Source organism: Crocuta crocuta, unplaced genomic scaffold (assembly GCF_008692635.1).
Source record: "Crocuta crocuta isolate KB4526 unplaced genomic scaffold, BGI_CrCroc_1.0 scaffold264, whole genome shotgun sequence".
Taxonomy (NCBI): domain Eukaryota; kingdom Metazoa; phylum Chordata; class Mammalia; order Carnivora; family Hyaenidae; genus Crocuta; species Crocuta crocuta.
Genome location: NW_027529597.1, coordinates 2,818,473 through 2,842,614, shown reverse-complemented (window position 1 = coordinate 2,842,614; position 24,142 = coordinate 2,818,473).

The following is a 24,142-nucleotide window of genomic DNA, read 5'->3' as shown; positions in this document are numbered from 1 at the left end:
TGTAGGAGGGTGCCCGTTTCTCCACATCCTCACCAGCATCTAGAGTCCTATGATTTGTTCATTTTAGCCACTCTGACCAGCGTAACGTGGCATCTCAGTGTGGTTTTGATTTGTATTTCCCTGTTGAGGAGGGATGCTGATCACTGTTTCATGTGTCTGTTGGCCATCTGAATGTCCTCTTTGGAGAAATGTCTGTTCATGTCTTCTGCCCATTTCTTCACTGGGTTGTTTGGTTTTTGGGTGTGGAGTTTGGTGAGTTCCTTAAAAATTTTGGATACTAGCCCTTTATCTGATATGCCATTTGCAACTATCTTTTCCCATTCTGTCAGTTGCCTATTAGTTTTATGGATTGTTTCCTTTGCCGTGCAGAAGCTTTTTATCTTGATGAGGTCCCAATAGTTCATTTTTGCTCTTGATTGCTTTGCCTTTGGAGATGTGTCAAGTAAGAAATTGCTGCAGTTGAAGTCAAGGAGGTTGTTTCCTGCTTTCTCCTCTAGGGTTTTGATGGTTTCCTGTCTCACATTCAGGTCCTTTATCCATTTGGAGTTTATTTTTGTGTATGGTGTGAGAAAATGATCTAGTGTCATTCTTCTACATGTTGTTGTCCAGTTCTCCCAGCATCATGTGTTAAAGAGGGTGTCTTTTTCCACTGGATACTCTTTCCCTCTTTGTCAAAGATTAGGTGGCTATACATTTGTGGGTCCAATTCTTGTATCCTTTTTTAAAGCTAAATATATTTGGTGGTGGACAAAGCCTATCATGTCTAGAAAGTTTGATTTATACTCAAACCTAAGACCAATGAATCTTGTCAAGGTGAATGGAGGCTTTTTTAAAGATTTCTTGAAATTTGCTTTACAACCCAGCATATTCTGAATGTTGTAAATGTTCCATGTGCACTTGAACAAAACAAATGTGTGTTGTGCAGTTTGAGAAGTCAGGGTTCTATGTATGTCAATTAAGTCAACATGGCCTATTATATATAACCTTGCAGAATATTTGTCTGGTTGATCTATCAGTATTTAAGGAAGGTATTTTAAAATCTTCCATATTATTGCATATCTATTTTCCCTTTATTTCTATTGTTTTATTCTGTTTTCTTTCATACTTTTGAGGCTATGTTTTTAAATGCCTACAACTTTTTAAGTGTTGAATTATTTCAGTAGACTGTCCATTTTGTCTTTATGAAATATATTTTTATAAAAAATATATTATATTTCAGAGCTACTTGATTTGGTATTAGTATAGGTATTCAAATATTCTTTCTTTCTTCCTTTCTTTCATTCATTCTTTCTTTCTTTCTTTCTAAATGTTTATTTATCTTTGAGAAAGAGAGAGACAGAGAGAGAGACAGAGAGCAAGTGAGGGGAAACAGGCTGCAACTAACAGACCAAACAGACTGAGACACATAGGTGTCCCCCCCTTTTTTTAAAATTAACTTACTTATTTTGAGAAAGAGAGCTGGTGAGGGACAGAGAGAGAAGGAGAGAGAGATTCCCAAACATACTCCACACGGTCAGCACAGAGAGCAATGCAGGGCTCAAACTCAGAAACCATGAGATCATGAACTGAGTTAAAATCAAGAATCAGATGTTTAACTGACTACGCCACCCAGATGTGCCCAAAGTTTCTTTTTGAGGGTACTTGCATCACATGTCTTTTACTTCCTTTAAATTCCAACTTACCTTGTTATAGGAAGTATATTTTTTGTTTTTGTTTTAACTGGTCTGGTAATTAAAGACTTAATTTGACTTTATTTCTGTTGACGGGCTAGCCATCAGTTTTATTATTGCTCCTTTAAAGACATTGCATCTTGCTTTTAAATTTTACTCTTCATCTTTGGTGTTTAGCAATTTTGTTATGATATAGCTCAGTGTTGTTTTATTGTAAATATTCTGTTTTCCATTAATAAATCTTGGAGAATCTGTGGTTGGATGTCTTTCAACAATTTTGAAAACAAAAATTTCTAGGGGCGCCTGGATGGCTCAGTCGTTAAAGTTTTCAACTCTATATTTTGGCTCAGGTCATGATCCCAGGATACTGAGATCAAGCCCTGTGTTGGGCTCTGCATTGAGGGCAGCAGACTTAAGATTCTCTCTCTCCCCCTCTGTCCCTCTCCTGTGCACAGGAGCATGCAGGGGTGCTCGCTCTCTCCCTCTCTCTCTCTCTAAAAACACAACAAAAAAATCTTTCCAAATAATTTTCAAATACTGTTGTCTCATTCTACTTCTCCTTTCCTTCTACTTTAACCTTATGGAGACCAAAAACTTTTAATTGTTTCATATGACTGCATAAGATCTTTTCTGAATATATTTATTTATATCTATAATGTTTTTCTTTCCTTTTATCCCTTCATATGTTTTTACGTAGCTAGATTTCAGTTCACTAATTGTTCTTTTATTGTTTCTAATTTGTTACTTAGCTCATTTAATAGATTTTAGTTATTGTAGTTTTGATTCTAGTTTAATGTCATGCATTTTATATAGAATGCAGTACTCACAAAACCCTTCATTTTGTGCTCTATTTTCTTGATCAGTTTTTTTACAATTATTTTAAAGTTCATGACTAATTCCAAGATATGATGGCCTATCTGTCTCTATTTTCTGAATTTTGAGTTGTTTTGAGTCATTTCTTCCTGTCTTCAGGCATGTCTGTAGTTTATTTTTAAATTCTAGACCAAATATATGAAACATTGTAAACTCTCTAGATTTGTTTTGTTTTGTTTTGTTTTCTTCCCAGAGAAGATATTATTTTCTTCTGGAAGATCACTTCAATTCAATGCATAATAAGATGATTCCACTCTGCGTGAGGCCTGGTCCACTTCTAGTGCATTGACTCTAGGAAGTAAACTTTCCAGAATTAGAAATAAAATCCAGGGATGTTTGCCAGGGTAACTTCTCCTCAGTGGGCCCTACTTTTCCATTTTGCTTCTCCCTGAAACTGACTCTATCAAATATTTTGCTTAGACTTTTTAACTCCTTTCTTGCTATTTCCTGGGATTTAAGAAGAAAGCACTAGGGAGGTATCAGGGTTCCCACAGTGCATCTCGACCTATCTGGTATCTTGTTCCCTTGAGGGTTGACTCTCTGAACATCATGCTGATGCCTTCAGAGAGCTACAGGTTTAAAAAGTGTTATCTATGATTGGATACGGGTAATAATATAAATGGCTTAATGATTAGATAATCCATACCTATAATTCCTTAATAGCAAGATATATGGCTTAATGACTAGATAATTCATAGCTATGATACTAATTATCATAATCAGATATAGAGGTTTCAGAAGGATTGCTCCTAACTGTTTAATTCATGTTAACAAATTGTAATGTTTCTCACTCTTTTACATCACTGTACTGTTCTTACATGAGAAAAGGAGAAGACAGGAAGTAGATATCTAAAACTTGAAAGACGTTTATTTGAAGGACATCTATTATATAGCAAGTATAAAATACATAACACATAAAATACATAAACCCAAGAACTAATCCACATCACACACACACACACACACACACACACACACACCTGGCATTAGAATCCTGATAATTATTTCTTACATAGCATTGAGGTTTATTTAGCCTTTACTCATGTGCTTCACAGATTTATCATATCCATTGTTTATCTCAGGGCTCTAAATGAAGCCTTTAAAAACTATTGCACATTTGAAAGACTGATGAGAATGTGGAATAAATAGGCCCAAACTGTGGCTGCACACCAGTGTTCCAAAGAAGGGCATTTGTATTACCAGACAGAAATCAGCTCACCACACAAGGCAGAGGAGAGCCTCCAGTTGAGTGCTAATCGAGACATATTTTCTGGCAGGCTCTCAGAGGTCATCTGTCAATGGTCACTGTCACATGCAAACATGTGTGTTTATCTGATTGCTTCGACAGTGTTGGGACTTGGCAAACTGCCTTTTGCACATCTCAGAAGAGTTAACCTTGCTGAAACCTCTGGGCAAGTGTTCAAATGCAGATTTCATTTTCTTTGCGAACACTGACATTTCCAAGTATCTCTCACCCAGCTGTGACTGAACATGAGCACCATGACACCCCCCAGAGATGCCTACCTGAGGAATGAATCGTGTGGTATGTATATTCAAAGTTTACAAAGTCCTCAGGGGTTGCTCTAGATATACATGAGAATTAATGTCATTATAAAACTAGCTCATGGCTTGATATCCAAAACAATAAATGCAGTTTCTTGATGAATATTGGCTTACAGAGCAATGAAGAATGTGCTTCTTTGGAAACACAAGCCTTAAACACTTCAACTGTGTGTCTGAAATAGCTACCTTTCCACATTAGAATCAAATTATTATAGACAGATAAGGAATTTGATTTTGTTTTTAAACACTAATTTAAAAATGTTTATTTGGCATGGTATATATGATGTCATATACCAAGTCTTAGGATACAACTTTCAGCAAGAGAGGTGTGGCTTCATGTATGGTAGTTCAGAGTTTAGTGAAGTAGTATAAATGCCACTGTACTGGTCAAGAGATCTGGACCTTTTTCTGGATACGGTGTTAGTGAGCAGTATGGTGAGGATCACTGCTCTCATTCATTAGGAGGCAGCATTCTACATGGGGGTAAGAGGTGGGTGTCATTTCTCACCAGGAAAACTGATAAGGATCAGACTTCTTTTATTTCTTAATATTTTTTTTTATTTTAGAGAGAGAGAGAGAGAGAGAGAGAGTACACGAGCTGTCGGGAGGGGCAGAGGGAGAGAGAGACCAAATCTTAAAACAGAATCTTAATCTTAATCTGCACTCTGCACAGAGTCTGATGTGGGGTAAATCCCAGAACCCTAGCATCATGACCTGAGTCCAAATCAACCGACTGAGCTGAATACTCAGCTGACTGAGCCACCCAAGTGCCCATGGTCTTATTTTAATTCCTAGTATTCCTTCTGACTAGCTGTATCATCTTGGACATACTGTTTTACCATAATCTCATTATTGGGAAGATGAGAATGAGAATAGGAGTGTTTATTTGGTGGGATTATTGTGCGGATTAGATGGATTTGTATCTCTAAAACACCAGGACAGTGCTGCACATACAAGCATTTTTGGTAAATGTTAACTATTGTTTTATAATCAGTAAAGCTGGTACATTTTCCACACTTTACTTCAGCAAACAATATTAAGACCTGACAATATTACTAGCATAGATAGAACAAGATATACTTCTTCATTTCTTGGAATGCACACTATGAGGGCCTTAAGGCAAATCTCTTACCCCTAAAATAATACCTTATATTGTGATAAAAACAAGATACGTGCATTATGACATATGCACTAAGATATCTGAGAAGCCAAGTTTACATGATAGACGGTAATAAATATGTTATGGAAGATGTAATTTTGAGCTGGATGAACAATTCACATTCTGACAGATGGAATAATCTGTGACAAAATTATTTGAAAATATATTCTAATTCACTCCAAAAATATGCTTTCTTTCTATTATATATACACAAATGCACACATGTACATAGCCACACACAGTCATACTGTGAACATTGGATAACATATAGAATTTATATTCTCAACACCATCTCACTTTTTCCATACAAGGCAGTGCAGATTAAAGGGAGACATATGGCTACAATTAGACTTAAGTTTGATTCTGGCTCCTGTTATATAGCCTCCAATCCTCCAACTCCTAATTATCCTAGAGAATCTGCTATGTATTCACTCACACACTGAGTTTAAGTAATTGGCTCAAAATACTCCTGTGCATTTATAAGACCGGATGGAATGAAGGTAAGTTTCCAGGAGCATCATTCAACAGATCCAAATATCATCCTTGCCTCAAGTCTCTCTTGTAGCTTTGGAAAAATATAAAATGTAGCTAAACTTCTTCTGTTCAGAAGTTCCATTCTGTGCCAAGCAGTAAAATAGAGAAAAAAATTAATAATAACTTCATAGTCCCACTGTTTGGAGGACTTATTCAACAATATGAGTACATATTTTCTGGATGTTTCCAGGCACTATCTTAGATACTAGGATGGGAGAGGTAAAGAAGGCCTTCAAAATTCTCCCACTTTGAACTGACACTCCAATAGTAATATATACAAAATGCAGTCACAACTGGTCAGTCTGAAATAATATTAGCTTCAATTACATTCAGCATTATTGTCACTATTATTTCAAGATAAATCCTGATGTTCTTTGTAACAAGGTTTCACTTCTATAAAAAATGCTGGACAAGTGGGAATTGAAAAAGATAAAGTTTGTGTGTGTGTGTGTGTGTGTGTGTGTGTGTGTGTACATACAAAAGGAAATAACAAAAAGCATATAGGAGAGAATAAAATTATGAAAAAAGAAATAAAGACTGGATAATGTCAATTAATTGAATTTCAGTTGGCATACATATTCTCCTTTTGGGAAACACAGGATTTCAGAAAAGATTATTTACAAATTATTTTCTTTTGCAACAGGTTTTTTTTTTTCTTTGAAACAAGACTGGAGAATGTAAAAACATGAGACTAGAGGCTACTATGTTTAAAACTAGTCTTAAAATGATTATTGGGTTCAAAGTTAGTACAAAGAAGGAAATAAAGATTAGAACATAACTAAATGAAATAGAAAATGAAAAAGGCAATAGAAAAGGTAAATGGGAGTAAGAGTTCATTCTTTAAAAAATAAGCAAAATTGATAAACCTTTAGCCAGACTTGCCAAGAAAGAGAAAGACGATCTAAATAGTCAGAAATGAGTGAGGAGATAGCACAACTGATACCACAAAAATGCAAATAATTGTAAAAGACTATTATGAACAATTATATGCTAAATTAAGCAATCTAGAATAAGTGAATATCTTACTAGAAACACACAATCTACCAACATCAAATCCTGATGAAATAAATAATTTGAACAGACCAGTTACTTGAGTCAGTAATCAAAAACCTCCCAACAACAAAAGTTGAAGACCAGACAGTATCACTGGTTCATTCTTCCAAACAGTTAAAAAAGAATTCTTGTCAAACTTCTCCAAAATGGAAAAGGAGGGAATTCTTCCAAATTAATTTTACAAGCCCACTATTGCCTGATACCAAAACCACACAAGGATTCTACAAGGGGGAAAAAAAGCTACAGGGCAATATTCCTGATAAGCATAGATGCCAAATGTCCTCAACAAAATATTAGCAAACCAAATTCAAAAGTACATTAAAATGGTCATACACCATGACCACCTGGGATTTATTCCAGAGGTGCAAGGGTAGTTCAACATCTTCAAACCAGTCAGTATTGTATCTCACATTAACAAAATGAAGGATGAAAATCATATGACTACCTCAATAAATGCTGAAAAAGCATTTGAAAAACTCAACATCCATTTATGATAAAAATCTTAACAAAGTGCATACAGAAGAAACATCCTCAACATAAGATCATATATGGCAACCCTATAGATAACATAATGCTTAACAGTGCTTAGAAATGCTTAACATTTCTAAGATCAGAAATGAGACAAGGATGCCCACCCCACTCTTGCCACTTTTATTCAACATAGTATTGTAAGTTATAGTCAGAGTGATTTGTCAAGCAAAAGAAATAAAATGCATCCAAATTAGGATAAAAAAATAAAATTGCTACTATTTCAAGAAGACATGATATTTATATATAGAAAATCCAAAAGATTCCATCAAAAACCTGTTAGAAGTAATAAACAAATTCAGTAAAATTGCAGTATATAAAATCAATATGGGAAAAAAGTCTGTTGTGTTTCTAATCACTTATAGTGAACTATCAGAAAGTGAAATTAAGAGGCAATTCCATTTACAATTGCATGGAAAAGAATAAAATATTAGGAGTAAATTTAACCAAGAATGTAAAAGACTACATGATGTTAATTTTAAAAATTGAAGAAGACAAAAATAAATAGAAAGATAGACTTTGTTTATGGATTGGAAGAATTTATATCATTAACATATCCATAGTAGTACTAAATAGTTTCAGCACAATCCTTATCAAAATTCCAATGGCACCTTTCAGCCAAACAGAGCCCAAAAATCCTAAAATTTCTATGGAACCATCAAAGACCTCAAATATTAAAAGAAATCTTGAGAAAGAAGAAAAAGCTAGAGGCATTACACTCCCTTATTTCAAACTATAATAAAAATAGAGTCATTAAAATAGTATTGTTTTGGCATAAAAACAGACATATAGAACAATGAAACAGAATACAGTGCCCAGAAATAAACTCAGGTATAATAGTCAATTAATTTCCAAGAAAGGATCATGAATATACAATGGGAACAGTTTCTTCAATAAGTGGTTTTGAGAAAACTGGACAGCCATATGCAAAAGAATGAAACTGGACTACAGGCTTTCACCATATACAAAAATTAATTTTAAATGGGTTAGACTTGATTGTAAAGCCTTGAAACCATAAAACTCCTAAAAGAAAACATGGGTAGTAAGCTCTTTGACTTGGGTCTTGGCAATATTTCTTTGAATCTGACACCAAAGACAAAAATAAGCAAGTGGGACTACATCAAACTACAAAGCTTCCACACAGCAAAGAAAATTTTCAAGAAAATGAAAAAGCAACCTACTGAATGGGAGAGAATATTTGCCAATTATGTACCTGTTTAAGGGCTACTATTCAAAATATAGAAAGAACTCATACAACTCAATAGCAAAAAAGATAAATAATCCAATTAAAAATGAGCAGAATATGAGAATAAACATTTTTTCTAAATAAGACATACAAATGGCCATCAAGTATGTAAAAAGATGCTCTCCATCGTTAATCATCAGGGAAATGCAAATTAAAACCATGATGACATATGGCCTCACACCAGTTAGAATGGTTATTATTAAAAAAGACTAGAAATAACAAGTTCTGGTGAGGATGTGGAAAAAAAGGAACAAGTATGACCTATTGGTGAGAATGTGAATTGGTGGCAAATAGTTTGAAGATTTCTCAAAAATTAAAAGGCCCCTGTGTGCCTCAGTTGGCTAAGTATCTGACTCTTGATTTCATCTCAGGTGTGGTTTGTGAGATTGGGCCCAGCATTGGGCTCCATGCTGACACTGCAGAGCATGCTAGGAATTCTCTCTCTTCCTGACTCTCTGCCCCTCCATCACTCTCTCTCTCCTTCAAAATAAATAAACTTTTAAAAAAGTAGAACTATGACATGGTATAATAATTACACTTCTGCGTATTTTTCTGAAGAAAACCAAAACACTAATTCAAAAATATATGCTTATTCATGCTCATTGCAGCATTATTTACAATAATCAATATATGGAAACAATCTGTGTCTATTCATGGCTGAATATATAAAGAAAGTGTGTTCTATAATGTAAAAGGGAATATTATATAGCCATCAGAAAGAATTAACTCTTTTCATTTGTAAAAACATGGATGGATCTTGAGGACATCATGCTAAGTGAAACAAGTCAGACAAATACTCTATGATCTCCTGTATATGTGGAGTCTGAATATATAAACTAAGTTTATAGATAGAAAGAATAGAATGGCAGTTGCCAGATATGGGGATGGTAGGTGGGAAAAACGGGTAAACTTTTTTTTTGTTGTTTAAAATATACTTTTGTTAAAATATAATTTAAAAAAATCCTAGATTTGATTGCAAAGGATCAGATTTGACTCCACAGTGATCAAGAATGTCTACATGCCAAAAATAAATATAGCAAGAACAAAATCAGAAGAATGGATTTGCAGCACAGGTAGCTAAGGGATAATACATTTAATAAAGAAAAATTAAGAGATAGCAATAAGAAAAGCACTGAGAATAATAAGAAAATAATAGTAGCAATTTACAAAAGAAGAAAAATAATAGAAATACAATACATGAAAATTGCTCAAATATTATAACAATCAAATAATTGTGAACAGAGTTAACCCAAATTCAACACTCAACCTTGCCAGGGTTGCAAAGTTTAAGAAATGATGGTACAAGCAAAAGAATAGCTTTTAAAAGTTTGTGTACAATGGGGGCCTGAGTGGCTCAGTCTGTTAAATGTCCAACTTAGGTTCAGGTCTTGATCTCACAGTTCATGGGTCCCAGCCCCACATCAGGCTATGTGCTGACAGCTCAGAGCCTGGAGCCTGCTTTGGATTTTCTGTCTCCCTCTCTCTCTGCCCCTGCTCCACTGGCACTCTCTTTCTCTCTCAAAAATAAATAATAAACATTAAAAAAAGAAAATTCATGTATCTAAAACTTATACTGTTCTTACCTTTTGACAAGGAATTTCATTTCTCAGACCCAGCTTCTGAAAGTAAATGAATTGGAGAAAAACTTTTCTTCCTGAACATGTTCATTTCAAACTTATTATTTTTATTTTTAAAGTTTATTTATTTGAGAGAGAGAGAAAGAGACAGAGACAGAGAGAGAGAGAGAGAGAGAGAGAGAATCCAAAGCAGGCTCCAGGCTCTGAGCTGTCAGCACAGAGCCCAACGCAGGGCTTGAACTCACAAACCATGAGATCATGACCAGACCTGAAGACAGACGCTTAACCAACTGAGTCATCCCCTTAAACTTATTTTTTAAAAGCAAATGTTCAGAGACCACCCATTTCAAAGTCCATTCTCCAAATTGAGTATTGTTCTTGAAATGTCATTATAAATGTGTATATGGTATAATGATAGCAGAAGTGAACATGAAAGTTGTGTATGAATTATTACAGAAATTGCAAGAAATATCATCTCACATAAAAAAAAAATAGCCGTGAGGGAAAATACCCTATAGTGTAAATAGCATTAAAGTCTTTGAGTTGACTGAATGTGGATTTTTTTTAATTTTCTCATTTTCAAATCTCCAATGATGGAGCATAATTTTTTAAGTCAAAATCAACATTTAAGTGATTAGCAAATACAGTAGTCAAATAATCCTCTATGAACATAATAAATGCTGATGGGGCACATATGTGGTGAGACTATGATTGTGAGTATGAGTGTGTCTGTATGTGTATGTGTGTGTGTTCAAAGAAATAATCATAAAGCATTAGTTTTGTGCCAGATTCTTCTGTTTCTAACATTTATTTATTTATTTGGGGGTTGGGGGCGGGTAAAGAGAGAGAGGGAGAGAAAGAGAATCCCAAGCAGGCTCTGCAATGTCATAACAGAGATAAAGCAGGGCTTGAACCCAACTGTAAGATCATGACCTGAGCCGAAACCAAGAGCCAATTGCTTAACCCACTGAGTCACCCAGGTGCACCTGCATCAGATTCTATACCCAACCCTGGAGATACTGTTTATGCAGATGGAAGTGTCCTCACACTAATTATGCCAGTGCATGGTGAGTTCACTTTAAAATTTTGTTAAGTCTTGTCAGTATTTACCTTTGTGGATTTCTGTGTTTCTCCTCAGGTGCAGTGAAGGCAGTGGCTATATGGCAGAATTGCCTCCCAACTAAAAGTTTGAATAAAGAAACAATTTCGAATGAACTTGTTTAAATCTACTAGGAGGTCTCTATCCATACACATTCTGGGCATAAGATGATGATATCCACTTAAAACTAATTTAATGATGACATTTCCAGAAACATACAGCTCCAAAGCTATTCAAACAGAACTGTTGTGTCCACTCCCAGGGGAAGGAACATAGTGGGATGATTTTTGTCAGCCTAGTGAGCCATTATAACAGTACTAGAGAACGTTCAGATCATTTTCCTAAAGGAACTTGGGGGTGCAAAATAGTGTTATTATCAAGACTTTCTTTCATTTTTTAATTTCTAAACAATTCACAGTTCATAGTGGTTCTCAAAAATAACCAGCTTAATTGTAGAATAAATTATGTCTGTGTAATTTTCTGATTCATATTAATGATGTAATATATAAATTATAAAAAATATAACATTAGTGATAATAAGAGCAATGATTTAGGAAATGCTGTTAGAATTTCTTTTTTTAACGTTTATTTATTTTGGGGAAAGAGACAGAGTTCGAGAGGGGAAGGGGCAGAGAGAGAGGGAGGCACAGAATCCAAAGCAGGCTCCAGGCTCTGAACTGTCAGCACAGAGCCTGACACAGGGCTTGAACCCATGAACCGTAAGATCATGACCTGAGCTGAAGATGGACACTTAACTGACTGAGTCGCCCAGGCATCCCAACTGCTAGAATTTCTAATCCTTAAATAGCACCTGTGAGAAATAGACTAATAGAAGATACATAACTTGCCTGATGCCATATAGCAATGACTGCCTAGGGCATGCACTCAAACCCAGGACATTCTTTTGGAAGTCCTGTGCTTTAGACGTCCATTCTATCCTGTCTAAATAAGCCCTCATTTGGTCATTTAGGTCATGTCAATAAACAAAATATTGGATTATTGACATGTTTCCATCCAGAGAACCAATGTGTTGCATTTAGCTGAATATTTATTATTTCTTAGAAATAGTGTATGGCTTCTCACTCAAAATAGGTTCAGCTGTCTTTGCAAAAAGAATCAGAGAATCATTAAGGGATTTATGTTTCTCCTAGGCCTGCTCTCTACTAACTCAAGCTTAGCTTTGAATAAATGCAAGTATAACAAATGATGAGAAGAGAATTCTTTGGCATATCATTTCCCCTAATTAGTCTGCCAGCAAATATAAATGCTGGTTCTCCAAGCCTGAGTAGCAGTTAACCCACAGAAGCACAAAGTACTAATGCAAGATTTTGACCTTGCTCACATTGCTCAAATTCTAATAGGTGATGACAATGCGCTGAGTCCTTTGATGACATAGATTGTTTACTTACGGTCTTTCCACCAGTGGCCTAACAACGTTGTACAGAGTTGCATAAAGTGGTTTGCAGCCCTGTTGTCAAAAAAATAAAATACACTGTCCACCGTGTCCTGGAAAACTGTTAACACGTTGTTAGTAGTTTCCAAGCAAGGACATTGTTAACATATTTCATATTAATGTAGTCTAGCTCAGTGGCAATTTTCTCCTAGTAAAGAAATATGGGGTTCCTGAAAGGTTTAAGCAAATAATACAGAGTGCACTTGAAACATTCACAAGTCATGTGTTGAACTTCCTCTCCTTGTATCTTAATCACCTGGTAGTACATTCTGTACTTAATTACAGAGTATTTTTACTGTTGACTTTGTATATACATGTATATACACATATATATGTATGTACATATACCCCATATATGTATATATATATATATATGTATTACTAAGAAACCAATAATGTAGAGAGATACAGCTATTTTATGTACATTTGGTTGGAAGTTTTTAAGTGAAGTTTAAATGCAAAATGTGACTACATGTTCATTTTACAGTGAGTTGTTAATCAGAAGAGGTTAATAAGATTCAATTAAAGATTAGATGATTATGAGAAATTTAATAGTGTGTTCTTAGGAAAAATAAGAGTTTCTCTTTAAAAGTAGTATAGAGATAAATAGTTATCAGGCCTCAGGCACCATGGAATAAATGAACCAGCTACCAGAGTCAGGAGGAAATTTCCTTGACAATGCTATATTTCTCAATTAAGTGCATCACGGTGAGTTTATGGTTTCTCCTAAAATATCCACCATTAGACTCAGTAGGAAGCAGGATGCCTGACTGGATAGACCATCGGCCAGTTCTGGTATGTAAATTCCAGTTTGGAATTTACAGATATCTTGAAATTCTAAAATCCAACAAGATTTCCTCCTGACTCTGGAAAGAATATCATCTCTTGGACCAAAGGAGATAGATTTATGCTGCTGACAAAGAATGCATGTGACAGAGCAATTAGTAAGAGGGTGTTCTCACTTTATATATCAGTGATTTTTACCCACTATATTATTTTTCCTCGGGACAACTGATTTGTACTTTTGTTAGTTTGTTTAATATCACATTTATTTTAAGGCTGATTTTGTTTAGGGGTCAAATATATAAAATTAAATATTTAGCCCAACTTCCAAAACTTCAGAGAGAATATATTCCTTCCAGGATGACTACTCAGTGAGTCACAACACTCATTTATTGTCTACTACACACTGGAGAATACGTAATATTTGTTAGAGGAATGAGACAATGAGGGAATACGGAAATGTTGACAATAAAATGTTCATATAAAAATTCAGTATTCTCCTATCAAGCAGCCATGCATTTTCTGATGACTAAGACTGAAAATTAGAAATAAGAACTTGTATCCTGATTCAGTACAGATTTGATATAACTGATATATCCTCAAGAACATTGACAGAAAGAAAAAAAATAGCACAAAAGCAATGACAGGGTACATGTGAAAAATCAGGTATTTAAAAAGACAGACAGTAAATATTTTTGCAATAGATTATTATTCTATGTAAAATAAAAGGATAAAATCTAAGACTTCAAAGGATCGGAACAATTACCACCACCAAACTCCTCATCTGGTGTTTGAATAGACTCTGCGACATTCATCATTTGGCATGTCCTCTGACTTACTCTGATACCTATTATTGGCAATGCTTTTATGTAAGGAAATTATCCACATGCACCAATATCTTGTTTCTTGTTGAGATATCTTTATTGTAACAACATCATTATTTATATTAAGGCAAACTTTATTTCTCATGATTCCCAGGCATATATTTCTGCTCTTCTGGCCCATGAACCACCTCTAATCTCTCTATGACATATATCCACTTATTTTGAATGTTCACATTATTCTAGTTGCTGGGATTTATTTAAAAAAGTGGAAGAGGGAAGGAAAGAAAAAGAGGGGAGGGGAGGAAGGGAGAAAGAGAGAAAGACAAAGAAAAGCACCTGAGTGAGACAAGCTCTTGCTTCTGCTATGGCTTCTCAGTAGACCCCTCCAGTAGCTTCTACTGAAAAAGCCTACCATTGTGACAGTTGACAAGGGAGAATTGTTTGTGGAGTCCAGCTAGTGTATCACAAAGCTGGGAAAACAGGATGAATATGAAGTGGAAAGACGGTAAATTGACAACTGGCACAAATGGAAAATAAGAGTAACAAACTGTTCCAGAAGCTGGAAAGGATCAGTTGCGGTCAAAGCAAAGATAAAGAGAGCATCCAAGGGGATGAATGAAGGCGAGAGATGTCTCATTGGTAAAACATGTAATATTGGGGTTGATTTCACTGTATGGGACCAATAAATATTGAAAAGAGTATGAGTTTAGCAACAGATGAAGTGAGACTGGACTTGCATGTGAATCTCAGCTCCATCATTTGCTCTCTGTGTAAATGGGCAAAGGCAACAATTTTTCTCTCAGATTCTACCCTTTGAAAGCGGTAAATAATATTGTATTTCTAATGCTGAGGTGCCTAGCCCAAAACTTAGTGCATAATAGCTACTAAATAAATTATAGACATTAAGTATTTCAGTAGAAAATGTTGCTTCCCTCTTTAAAGTTTATTTATGGTAAAGAACATCTATATTTTGTTTATTCCTTATCCTTCTATATTACTTTGCTAAAAAAAACCTATCTTTTATATCCCTTTCTGCCATCCTGTTCATATTTACTATCACCATTAATCATAAAATTATGAGGCAGAATCAATAAAAATTAAATATTAATTACTGCAGAAGCATTGATTGGTGCAGTCTTATGCCATCACAATCTACAAACAGGAAGAACCTCTGTGCAATAATTTTCCACTTAATATGAAAGCTAATTACAAAAGTTCTGCTTTCTGAATAAATGTTTTACTACTTAACACAGGTATACATAGTAACCAAGAGACACTCGTTTTACTATTATTCCATGCTTAATGCTTCAGAAAATAACATTATTTCTGTACAGTAGAGAAAACACTTTCTATTAGAAAAATAGCTGATACTTACATTTCAAGACTCCTCTTGGAGTGCTGATGTATAGGCGCACATGTACCCCAATGTTCATAGCAGCACTCTCAACAATAGCCAAAACATGGAAAGAGCCTAAGTGTCCATCAACGGACGAATGGATCAAGAAGATGTGGTTTATCTATACAATGGAATACTACATGGCAATGAGAAAGAATGAAATCTAGCCATGTGTAGCAACATGGATGGACCTTGAGGGTGTTATGCTGAGCGAAATAAGTCAGGCAGAGAAGGACAGATATCATATGTTTGCACTTATAGGTGGATTAGGAGGAACTTAATGGAGAACCAAGGGGGAGAAGAAGGGGAAAATAGTTGGGGAGAGGGAGGGAGGCAAACCATGAGATTCTCTTGAATTCTGAGAACTGAGGACTGATAGGGGTAGGGGAAGAGGAGTGGGGTGATGGGCATGGAGGAGGGCGCTTGTTGGGATGAGCACTGTTCTATGGAAACCAATTTGACAATAAAACTATTTAAGAAAAAAATAAATGACAATATGGGGGGGAGATTCCTCTTGGACTCACATTCTTTCCTTGGTCATTGGCATTCAGTGAGCCCCCAACTTTCTAAATGACCACATCTTATGATTGTAAATAAGTACAGGATGAGAGATACCCTAACTATGGATGACCAGGGAATTCCTGGAGGATTCCATCAAAATAGCTCCCCAAAATGTCTTCCTGCAAATCCCATGATAGGATTAGTGATCCTTTTTTGCCTTTGGACACAATTCACTTTTACTCATCCAGGGAATTTTCTGGACTTCAGTACGAATTTATTTCAAAGTGGATTAGTTATTATAATATAAAATCAACCATATTTAAGCTCTGGTTTCTATCCTCCAAACCCAGGCAATTCAGATCTTACCTTAATATGTTCTTTAATTCAGTAAACATAATTTCTTCTTTCTTTCATCTTCCTTTGGAGGCAGTTTGCACCTATTTTATGTCACATTATATTTTGCCTCTCACTGCAATTAGGCGGTATCTGTCTTTCAGTGCCAGATTATAAACTTTTAAGCCTTGTACCCCTTCCTGTTCTCATATAGTTTAGTATTGTATTCTGTACGTGCAGGGTCAGAGCAAATGTGTGGTGAATTGAATTGATCTGAGACAAATTGCTTTCCATAGCCATGTACATGGATCTTCAATAGAGAAGCAACCTTGAAGAAGCTAAGTTAAACAAACTATTTTAAAAGACTTTAACCCTGACCATAGTTACTCCTCCTGTGATGGTTAATTTTATGTGTCAATGTGATGGGGACACAGATTGTTCAGCTATTTGGTTACACCCATTTCAACGGGTTCATCACACACGTTGTGTCTGTGCATTTATGGATGAAATTGATATTTGAATCAGTAAACTGAGTAAAGCAGATTTTAATCCCCAGCAAAAGTGGGCATCATCCATCCCTTTGCTCTGGACTGAATGTTGGTGTGCCTCAACCCCAATTAAGATGTTGAAACCTATTTAATAATATTTTGAGGTAGGCCTTTGGGATTAGTGCCCTACAGAGATCTCTGAGAGCTTCCTTGCCTTCTGCCACTTAAGGACACAAAAGCAGCCATTTATGAACCAGGAATAAGGTTGTCATCAGACACCAAATCTACTGGAGTTTTGTTCTCGCATTTTACAGTGTTCAGAAGTCTGAGAAATAAATTTATGTTGCTTATAAGCTATCCAGTCTATGATATTTTATTATAGAAGCCTAAAAGATGAAGACATCCTTGAAAACCTGAATAGAACCAAGGGCATAGTAAGGGAGAATCAGCTCTCTGTGTGACTCGTTTCCAGCTGGGCCCTGATTTCCTGCCTTCAGGAACAAACCAGAACTATACCACCCTCTTTCCTGGGTCTCCAGCTTGCTGACTGCACATCTTGAGACTTCTCATCCTCTATAACCGTATGGGCCAATTGTATATACCCAGTAGGTTCTATTTCTTTGGAGAATGCAAATTAATTAATACACCCCCATAAGTGTTTTGTCAATCAGAGTGAGAGAAAACTGTATACGAAATGCACAGGCCACAATGCCCCACATTCTCTTGTCTCTATTTTCACACTTAAGACGAGATTAAATGACTCAGTTATGATGTTCAGGTCATAGACTGACCCTAGACAGAGCCACTCACTGACACAACTAACACAAATTTCTTTACATGGCTCTTGATGACACTCTTTCCTTCCTGTCATAGTGAAACCAAATAAGCAACTAGCACTCTGTAGCTGTCCAATGTCCACTAGCTGTAGGTAACACTCCTCCTGAGAGACATTGATCATCCTTAGTAGAAATTCAATGCAACTTACAAGTTGAGGGTATGAAATATTTTACTTAGATAAATCTATGGCATAACAATTCCCATACATGTGTTCCTCCTTCTTTAAAGAGTGTAAGTAACTTCACAGGTACTCATCGAATAATGAGAAAAGTTATACCAGAAAAAAAAAAANAACACCACGCTACGTTCGTGGAATCAACAATGCCAAACACTAAGTTTTTTGGTTAACCAGGGTTAGAGAATAACAATTACATGTTGGTCTTATTGTAATAACATTATCAAACAAAATCTAGGTAAATAAAGAAATAATCCTACACATCAATGGTGAACAATAAAACATATACAATTATACTTCAAATCGCTTAGTAACATAGTTTTAATGATCAGGACTAGTCACTGTAATTTCATCTTGTGTTTTACTTCAATATTTTCTGGAAAAAAAATGCCTCTTTTATGAGGAACTAAGCTACAAAAATATAATTGGATTTCCCACATGCCTCAGGGAGTATGTTATCTATCCTCCCCCAATAAAATTAGAAAAAGAAGTTGATGACCTTGAGTGAGAGTAGCCTCATGAGTGATTAGAAGCCCAGTGAGGAGGGACAAAGAAGACATTGGCTTTATTTGAAAGGTGACCAGTATTTTGAAGGCAGAGGAGTTGGCTTTATGGCCCCATCATATTAATCTGTAAACGCAGACTATACATTGACATAGCATTTCAGAAAGTACAAACCACTCCAGTATGACATGTTTAAATAGAATCAAAGGGGACCCAGATTCAGATTTACCAATATTTGTTGCATAAGATTCTTTTTGTTTTTTTTTAAAGCTCTGCTCTTTTTTTTTTCCCTTAATGTTTTATTTATTTCTAGGAGAGAGAGAGAGAGAGAGACAGCGTGAGCAGGGGAGGGTCACAGAGAGAGGGAGTCACAGACTGAAACAGGTTCCAGGCTCTGAGCTGGCAGTCAGCACAGAGCCTGACGCGGGGCCCGAACCCACGAACCGGGAGATCATGACCTAAGCGAAAGTCGGACACTTAACCGACTAAGCCACCCAGGCGCCCCTGTTGCATAAGATTCTAATATGCTCTTGAGTGACACTAGTTCAATGCAAACATCACATACAACCATGTACCTAAGGAAACACAGACTTTTTATGAAGAGCTGAAAGATCATCGATATGTCTTTATTTTCTTTTGCCAAAACCACATGGTTTGAGTAAGTACCAATTCAAAGAATAGAGGCCAATGCATCATGAAAATTTTGGAATTATACTTATGAATTATTCCTCTGAGTGTTGATGCTCTGGCTGTGGTTTTCTCTGCACAGCACCCTAATGAAGCAGAATGGCATTACTGCCAAGTTTCTTGATCAATAAAGAATAAAAAACTAAGGTAATCCACATTTTGTGCACAAAATGGAGGTCTTCCAGGGCCCCAACATTGTTTACTTCACTGTGAATTCAGACTTGTTGGGATTTTTGTAATGTCAGGTTAACTAGTTCATTTCCCAAACTCTTTTCCATTTTAAACTTTTTAGTACCATGAGTCAATTTTCACTGTACATCCTACAATGTGAACCCACTCAAAACTCTTCTCCTCTCAATGTAAATTTGACTTGATTAATATCCATGATTATTAACTTACATTATTAATCAATCGCCTTGTATAATTCAAGGATCTTTAATTTTTTTTTTTTTTTTGCTAAACAAATATGAATCCCACATAGAGGGACTTGATCCACAATTCAATGGGTGGTATGTGCTGATGCATGTTTGCTTACAATATGCACTGGCAGACAAAAGTAATGAAAGTGAAAAGAAAGAATTTTCAAATTGAAGATAAAAAGGACTTTCTTTCAAAGTTGATTATCCTATTCCTCTTTTCTTTGGAGTCATTTCCAGTCATTGCTGGGTGGGGTGATTAGAAAAAATTGATTATTTAAATAGGGCTCTATCTTTAGAGGTTGCAGGGCAAGATGAATATTGGATATCTTGGTAATGGAGGCTCTCCCCAAGGGTATTAGAGTTTTCTTTCAGAGCAGGATAAGTGCAGTGATAAATACTCTGAGGACGTATTGACCACTATGTTATCAAAAGATGTGAACAACTTGATATAGAAAGACGATAATTTACATTTGTCATCAACAAATGCAGTTTCAACCCTTTTCCTGGGTCTGGGTGTGTCAAACACTGCTAGAAGAATATCACTATGGATCCAAATTGTTCCTTTCTTCTTTTCCTCCCTTCAAGGATTGTTATCTGGGAGAGAATCCCATACACGTATAAAGAGAATACCTTATCAGAAATGGGAAACTGTTCAGAGAATCCAGAGGCTCAACTGTTCCCACATGTGCTCAGATTCTGAGTCATTCTGGTTCTCAGGAAATGGGCAAATCTCCTTTTCACAGCAATTTTCAGAGCCATTTGGGAGTGTCAGGGAGGCTAAAACTGCTATGAACATGCACAGGGAAGTTATTTTGCAGAGAAGTAGAAATGTTAACTTTGGGAATAAAGGATAGATAAGGATAAAGACAAAGATAAAAATAAAGAACTGATCTGTATTGTATATGTCATTTATCCTCTTTCTTGGGTTGGCAGATAATTTTCTTTCAAGTACAAGGAAATAATATATTTAAACATTGTCAAGCATATTTATTAACATATTTATATGCAGTCTGAGTCATTTACAATGATTTCCCTTTTTCCAGGCACTGGCAAATGTAGATAATCAATGTTACCAGTGACTACAAATAGTTTTCTTAAAAGACTGTCTTCCCTTTTCAACAGACAGATTGTCAAACTACCAAACAGGAATGTTCAGTGTTCCAGAAATAGTGCTTACTTGACTAATTGCAGATTAACACTTTCTAGGCATCAGTGACATTAGAAAGCTACAAGCTGTAGGATTTTCTTTCCCTTAAAGACAAAGCAGTACAATAGCACAGAGCCTATCAGAGAAGTCATCTGTGTGCGTAAGACTTAACAGCTACTTTTTTTCTTTCTACATGAAAACCCAGGATTCTTACTATTAAGCAGATGTTTGGGGGATAAAGAGCAAAAATAATTGCTTCTTTTAAAGAAAACAGAAGGAAATTTGAGTAGTCAGAATATATACATAGGGATAAAATAATTCAAGGAGAATTAGAAGAGTGATGGTTTATAAAAGTATAAAAATACTAAGAATCTAGTAATTCATAATTAATGAAGGCGATATGAGGATCCTGACTAGAGCACAGAGCACAGCATTTAAAAGCTTCTGCTCTTTTTCTCAGATTGAATACCTCCTCTTCTCAGAAATCACTATGCGGTTCTGGTACTTTTCTCCATACCATGAGATACCCGTCATTCCTTATTTATAGAGACCTAAGTTGTACGATTTGAGATGTCTCTACATCCCAGAGCTAAAACTTCTGGGGACGACTGATCAATTCCAATAGTTCTAATACTTTTTGAAACCATCTGCCCAGCATTAGTTTGATCCAAAACTCCAAGGGGTTCTTTTTTAAGAAGGCGAGAGCTTGAAAGATGGGGGAAGTTTCGTTTTCAACCTGTGGGAAATCTTTGTAATTCAAGGTGAAGTCTGAGCTGAGAAAAACTAAGGAAAACATACAAACTATCAGAAATTTACTTTTTTATTTTTTGCTTTTTAATTTCAATTCCAGTTAATTAACATCCAGTGTTATATTAGTCTCAGGCGTGTGATATAGTGTGATCCAACAGTTCCATACGTCATCACCTGATGTTCATCATGTCAGCCTCACTCCTGAATCCCCATCACCTAGTTCCCCCAGCCCTCCACCCCCCTCGTTTCCTGTAACCATCATTTTGCTCATCAGAGATTTATTATTATGGTGCAAAATTCCTTAGTGCTGAAGGGCCTGCGTGTTGTGATCAGACAGCTTGGGCTTCAGGTCATGACTCAGACATTTATTTTCCCTGTGACCTCAAGCATGTTATATACTGTCTCAGATTACTCTTCTATTAAAATGGAAATAATAATTCATAAGGGCTTTTGTAAAGGTTATGTAAAGTGATCAGGACACTGTCATATGTTAAATGTGCAACAATGGTGATTATAACAATAGTTACTTTTAAAATGTCATTAATAATAACCATTATTTTCAAGAACTTTCAGGTATTCTGTGGACGTTCAACACACACTGGCCCAAAATGATGCCTGGGGCAGTACTTAAAAGAACATTTGACTTGGAAATTATGATCTCTTGCTTCTGATAAAGTTTTTCTCCTTACCATCTCACTCTATTTCCTGACTCTGTCCTGAGTAGATACTTGGCTGCCTGCTGAAGATGGTGTTTCTAGAATAATAGAAAAACCTGAAGACTGATGAACTTACTTAACTTACCCAGTTTTCTTCTGAATTTTTCTTTCTCCTAGACTTGAGGCCCTGATTTCCCTACTGCCCATGTTTAATTATAAAAGCATCCGCAACCTCTACTGAGCAGTGTGATCACAATCCAATCATTGGAGATGACTTCAATCACAAGTAGTATTTATTGAGTTCCTATTGGGTTCCAGACACTTATTGTAGGTGGTGATGATGCACTAGTGGCAAAAGATAAGCCTTCTCTTTCTTATGTACCTTATAAAGAATACTTGTGATTTTCATAGCAACCTTCTTTACCTTTATCAACTAAGATCAAGTAAGTTCAGAATATGAAGTTTTCTAATTTGTTTCTCATTATTTCCTCTCTGGCAAGGCATCTGTTCAATTTCAGTATCTGTCTAATGTCATCTTTGCCAATGCTTCTTCAAGGATGAAGTTAACAGACAGGACTAAGTGTTGACCAATACACAAACCAAGAAAGAAAAAGAAAAACTATATAGGATAAAAATTCACAGTCATAATTTACAACTAATCCAACACCTAACTGAAAAGGTATACTATCACATGAATGAATGAATTTTGCTCAAAATTAAATGATGTGGAGTAAGAATGAAGATAAATAATTAGAAAATATAAAGAATCAGAAAATATAAATCATTCTCTCAAGAAACTTGGAGAAAGTGTTTTGGAATCAATAAAGAAAAAAACTATCAACACATTCAAAAGAATAAAGTTTTTGTGAAATAATAAAAGGAAGTGGATCTATGTCAAGTGTGTACCTGTTTATGTTATCTGTGTTATCTGTTTGATAACTTTCTCTCCATCAAAAAAGTTATCCTTAAAGTCAGGTCCTCCAACTATCACAACACTCTTAATATCGATTTAGTTCAATCAGAGTTAAGTCAAAAAATTGTTGGGAAGGTTAGAAACCAGAGAATAACAATAGAATAAATTTACTTTTTGGCAAAACAATACATTTAATATAACTTAGTTGGTGGATTGAAGCAAAGTTAATATGTAGAAAAAGTTAGACATGATGAATAGGCAACAATCACTGAGAAAATGTAAAATGCTCCTATAATAGAATCAGAAATAAGAAAACTGGTATTAAGCTTAAGAAGAAATATAAAGTATGTAGATGAAGAAATATGTATAATGCTATTAAAAGACACAAAAACCTGAACAGATGCTAAGATAAACCATGGTGTGTAGAGGATGTTTCACACAATACAGTTTTCCCATAAATCTTCAAACACTTTTTTAATGTTTTATTTATTTCTAGGAGAGAGAGAGAGAGAGAGAGACAGCGTGAGCAGGGGAGGGTCAGAGAGAGAGGGAGTCACAGACTCTGAAACAGGCTCCAGGCTCTGAGCTGGCAGTCAGCACAGAGCCCGACCGGAGCTCGAACCCACAAACCACGAGTTCATGACCTAAGCGAAAGTCGGACACTTAACCGACTAAGCCACCCAGGCGCCCCAGTTTTCCCATAAATCTTACATAAACGAAACTAAATAAAGATACTTACATAAACGAATCTAAATAAAGATACCAACAAAATTTCTTTTTATAATATAGCAAGCTTACTCTAACTTTATACAAATATATGATTAAGTAAGAAACAAGAGATGGGCAAATCTCTTTGCCAGAATCAGCCATTCTTCAAGTTCAGACTTGAAGAATATTGAGAGGAAAACTTATGTTTATGAAAAGTTACTTGAAAGCAAAAACGATTCAAATGAAATGACATCATTTGAAAACAG